This window comes from Crocodylus porosus, unplaced genomic scaffold (assembly GCF_001723895.1).
Source record: "Crocodylus porosus isolate Cpor-Errol unplaced genomic scaffold, CroPor_comp1, whole genome shotgun sequence".
Taxonomy (NCBI): Eukaryota; Metazoa; Chordata; order Crocodylia; family Crocodylidae; genus Crocodylus; species Crocodylus porosus.
Genome location: NW_017728913.1, coordinates 30,660,198 through 30,666,042, shown reverse-complemented (window position 1 = coordinate 30,666,042; position 5,845 = coordinate 30,660,198).

The following is a 5,845-nucleotide window of genomic DNA, read 5'->3' as shown; positions in this document are numbered from 1 at the left end:
TCTTTAAGAAGAGGCTTGATGACTACCTGGCTGGACTCATTTGAGTCCAGTCTTTTCTCCCGCCCAGGCGGGGGGACAGACTTGAAGATCTACAAGGTCCCTTCTGACCCTACTTCTTTGATTCTATGATTCAATGCTTCCCCAGGGTCTGTGCTGTTGCCACAATTACACCTGCAGATGGCTCTGCATTGGGAGCAGAGTCACTGTGCAGTGAGACCATAGAGCCCAGGCTCCTAGTCCTTCCTAGTTTAACCTCCATGGCTTCACTCTCAGAGGAAGCATGGAGTCCTGGCTTCTGGCCACACCTCTACTTGCCAGCCCTTCACATCTGTGTAGGTCAGAGACAGCAGTAAGTCATAATTGCAACTGCACTGAAACTGTTCTAATTTTTACAGTCTAATAGTCCACAGATTAAGAATGGTTTAAAGTTAACCTGTAAGAGCACCCTTAAGAGTTAGGACATGCTTACTATAACTCATCCATAGTGTAAAGGAGAGTGAATTCACTTTTACAGTCTTGTTGAGTAGCACCTATTTCGCACATTGCTTCAGTATCCAGTAGCATAACTAAGTCAAGATTACAGGGACAGCTACCATGGGCATCTGCTTTGGGGAAGGGGAGGTAGAATAATAAAACATGTCACTGAAGTTGCACAATTATGTCCATAGTAACTGCCAGCCAAAAGTTATGGCTGCTGCCATAAGTCACTGCTGCCCCAAACACCAAGCTGCTCCATTATGCCACTGTAAGTGCAACTAATTCTAAGCAATAAACTCCAATGCTTATTACAGTGGAGTTTATTGCTCCCAGGTATGCCATTTGAATGAGCACCTGGGACTGCAGCATGTTGAGCCAGGTTGGAGCAGCCCCAGTCAGGAGGGAGCCCAAGGGGCCAGCCTGCCAGCCTGTGGCTGCTCTGACCTAACTCAGTGTGCTGCAGAGAGGCTGGTGAGGGCATGGGAGTGCTTTAGTGTGTGGCTAGCCAGCAAGCAGCCCCTGCACTGTAGCACCCTCATGCCCCAACCAGCCCCATCAGTGACTACGCATGTGCTGCTGCAGCGTAAAAAGCGCCTCAGTAAGATGGTACTTGTATTTACAAGTATTAACCTACTGCAGTGTTAATTAGTTTACTCCATCATAATAGCCTGACATGTGTAGACACTGAGACATTTACTGCAGATCTAATTAGGCAAATTTGCAGTAAACGCCTCAGGTAGACATGCCCTGTTTGACCCTAGGTGGAACAGAGAAGGAGCTATTCATAGATATATTTAGAAGTCTACATTAAAACTTTTCCCTCTCCGTTCCTCACTATATAAGTCCTCCATAAACTCATTCACAGTGCCTTGATGTCAAATCATAATACAAATATTTCTGGTTTACCTCCTCCTCCCATTAAGTGGGATCTTTTTTTACAAGCCATAAATACTAGAGGTGGGATTTATTTACAGGGCTGAAGGTTTGGTTCATTTCCAGAAATCTTTCTGAAGTCTGAATGCTCATCCACAGACAATTAACACAGTCTCTTGGGTCTTTAACACTGGGAAGATGGAAGGATTTTGTGAACTTTTACTTCCTGTCCTGGCTAGAATAAGGCTGTGCGGACTCACTCCAGACAAAAATCTCTCCAATTCATCCTCCTTTTTTTTCTTTTTTTAAACAATAATGAAGAAAACAAATGACTGTCAGGGTGCAGTCTTATCCCTCACTCTTCTCATTTTAGATCACCCTTCATTCCACCTCCCCCTTTATAATCATTCTCATCCCAGGTTCTCATTGTTTTAGTTCCTTCATTCCAAATACTGTATTTATTATTGTTTCCTTTACCCTGTCCTCCCTCTTCCCATTCCTTCACAGTTCAGGTGAAATTTCTTACATTTTCACAGAGACAGGGCAGAGGGCAATCAGTATAGCTCAGTTACTAAATCAAAAGTTACATCATCAACAATTGCCCACAAGAAACAGACAGGGTACATCTGCATGAGCTGCTTACTGTGGAGTTGACTAATCAGCTCTGCAATAAAGCATCATTATCTACACAAGTGGAGCTATTAGGCCAGAGAAAACTAACTGGCTCTGCGATAAGATAGTACTGCCAAACACAGGTACTATTTTATGGCAGAGTTATTTATTCTACTGCGACGCATGTGTAGATGATGACCTGGCTTGCTGAAGCATGAGGGTGCTACAGCATGGAGGCTGCCTGCCAGCTGACCCTGTACTGTTACGGGGGGAGGCACCCTCATGTCCAACCCAGCCCCTCTGCAGCATATCCTGTGCAGCTGACCTCCCAGGCCCTCTGCCATCTGGGGCTGTGCACATCCCCCTGCCTCAACATGCTGTGGTTCTGGGTGTGCATATAGACGTTGCACCCGGGAGCAATAAAATCTGGTGTAAACTGTGCCAGAGTTTATTCAGGTACATTAATTTCACATGTAAATACGCCCACAGAGTCCACTGATGGACTGTTTAAAAATGTTTTATGAAAAGCATGTTTTGAAATATCTACAGTTTCAACTATTTTTTTCAAACTAATAAAAATAAAGACATGAGGAATATCACCCAACACTGGATAGTCTACATTTCTCTATTTCCTGTGATATTTCAATATATTTTACAAAATTACCAAATACAAAATTATCAATGCATATTTCACAAACTCATAATTAATATCAAAGAATAATATAGTTACATTTTACAAAGGTTCCTAAACCACTCTTCTGGCAATGGTATCTGACTGCCATCCAATAGTGAAAGGCTGTCCAACTTCTAAGGGGCCAGTGGACCCTCAGACAGAATAGTATGGGACACATTTCTTCCTCTAATGGGCCACATGCCCAGGTGCTTTCCTGCTGCAACCTTCACCTCCAAGGTACACTGAGCACCTCCCACTGCACCCCATACCTCCCTTGTAAGCAGTGTGCGCCCTGTACCCCCCAACAGTACTCTTTGTCCTTCTGCATCACTTGCCCCCCCAACCCTGCTGTGCCATGCACCCAGGTGCCCTGACTCAAACTAAGGTTCCTAGCTGCAAGCTTCACCACTGCACTGTGCCATTAAGGAACCCTGGGGCATAGGCTTCCTAAGGAACGAGGCGGTGCCATGTTGTACCACCCTGCCTCCTAGGCAGCGGCAGAAACAGGGACACAAAGTGGAAGTCAGAGGGAGAGAGAGCCTGGAGTCCCTGGCTGCTGCTGCAGCTAGAGAAATGTGGGGAATGGCAGTCATGTGGGAGTCCAGGGCTGTAATTTAACTCCTCATGGGGCGCCTGAACAGCCTTGGACAGCCCAGAAATAGTGCATTAATCTTGTATGTTGGTGGAAAATCAATAAAAAATGCATTTAAAACATTCTTAAACACTTCAGGAGGAGTCTCCAATATAAGACTGTAGAAAAAGAAATATATAAATAAGTTTGTTTTACTGGATAGAAGGTGTTGGAAGCCTGGGACATCTCAGTAGTTAGACTGGTGGGGATAATGCCAAGCAGAGTCTATCAGTGATAATCAACTGTGTTTTTCGTTATATGCATTCTTTTTGCTACCCTCAGAATTTTTCACAAGGAAGAGGAAATCACTGAACTTCTTAAAAAAGCTAATTTGTACAGAAACCACATGTAGTATGTTTTAGTCAATTAGTAGCAAAAATAAATTGATACAGATACTCGAGATGGAGCAAATGACCAAGTTTGTCCCATAAGCTGGTCTACAACATATGAACATGAAAAACCTGAAAAAAACCAAAAAGGAAATGAATCTTTTCAGGGATATTTTTATCTAAGAAACAACTTTCTATTTCTTCCTTGGTTTCTCATGAGAGGGCAGATTTTAACTCTAACAAAATCCTGGATACATATGAACAGAATTAATTTAAAGCTTAACAACAAGAGCATCTACTGAGATCTACTTAAAAGTTTTCAAATCTATCTATTAGTAAACTGTTGTTACCTGACTTTATAGAACAGGAAAACAATTTTTTGGCATCAGAACTAGTTGGTATCTAGAGCAGGACTATGGAAAACAGGCTGTGGTAAAATAAAAAGCCTACCTTGTTTCCTAACATACGTTTCTAGATAGTCAAAGCACAGAGACAAGTAAGACAACAACACCAGTTCTGTCATTTTTAAGCAATAGACGATCATGATCAATACACAAAGGGCTGTTGAATGAAAGCAAAAGTTGTTTGACCTATAAATAGGGAGTTTATTTGAAAAGAAAATCCTGGCCATATCTGTAGCCAGTAATTACAGTAACTGCTTTAAAGGCTGCAACTTTCTTGACTCTGAATCACCATGGATATCATTAAAAAAATACTTTGATTGAACTAATAATTACTTCCCGCCAGAATTCTTTAAGAGGGCCATTTGGATTCTTTCTAAATATAATGAATGGGATGCATAAAACTCATTATGTGCCTCAGTGTATAAGGAATTAAACATTATTAAACATTAATATCCATCCTCAAAAAGACAATCAAGGCAAAGCCACCTTCACCTTCAAAGTGTCCTTTCAAGTTTATCTTCAACTGAAACCCTGTTCTGGGGAAGATTGTGCCTTAGAAATATTCCCAAATATTTCTAAAGCACCTCAGTGAGCCTTGTTCAAGCCACTAACATTGTGGAAGGAACCTTAATGGTCATCTAGTTTAAACTTCACCCCCCCCCCGCCCCCGTTTCCCTGTACACATGCAGACTTAACTTTTCTTAAACCATTTTAGAGCAGGGGTGTTCTACCTCTGGCCCACAGGTCAAATGTGAACTGCAAAACCTTTGCATCTGGCCCATGGGGCTCCTTATGGGTTGGGAAATGTGGTGGTGTGGCAATAGTGGCCACTGTCTCCTGCTGCCAAATTCCCATGCCTCCTCTGCCAGCACAGCCAGATCAGGGCCAGCCATGCCCCCTTCTTTCCACACCACTATCCAGTGGCCATCCCCACCTAGCTTAATCAGGGCCAGGCCTGGCCCTCTCAGCAGGCTGGATTGGGGGTGAGCCATGCCCCCTCCTCGTCTGCAGGGCTGGATCAGGCTGAGCTGCCTCCCAGTTCTCTCTATGTAGCCAGATGGAGCCCCACATCCACCCCAGGTGCTGGATCAGGGCTACCTGCGATATCCATCTCATAGACTGACGACACTGCCAAACTGGCTTACCAAGGAATAAGGTCAGAGAGATGTCTATTGAACCTCCTTTTGAAAACTTCCAGTGAAAGAGATTCTACAACTTCCTAGGGAGCTTAGTCCATAGTACTACTGTTCATATACTTAGGAAGTCCCCGCCACCCGCCCCGATCTGTTATTAGTTTGCTTTGCTTTTGTTAATACCTAATTAAACATGGCCTCTGTGGTGAGGGAAAACATTTCTCCATATTCTCCAGTATCTGAAAGTTATGGTGACCTTTCAGATATTTGAAAGCAGCTACCATGCCCCTCTCTGAATCCCTTTTTCTCTAAACTAAACTTATGTAGCTCCTTCAGCTTTACCTCATAAGGTTTGCTTTTTGATCCTTTTATCATATTCACCAATCCCCTTTGGGTTCATAGAATCATAGAAGTAGAAATAAGGTCAGAAGGGACCTTGTAGATCTTCAAGCCTGACCCCCCCGCCCGGTCGGGAGAAAAAGACTGGACTCAGATGAGTCCAGCCAGGTAGGCATCAAGCTTCTTCTTAAAGATCCCCAGAGTAGAAGCCAGCACCACTTCCCTAGGAAATTGGTTCCAGCTCCTAGCTGCCCTAACTGTGAAGTAGTTCTTGCGGCTGTCTAATCTAAATCTACTCTCTAATAACTTGTGTCCATTGTTCCTTGTCATGCCAGGGGGCGCTAGGGGAAACAGTGTCTCCCCTAAACCCTTCT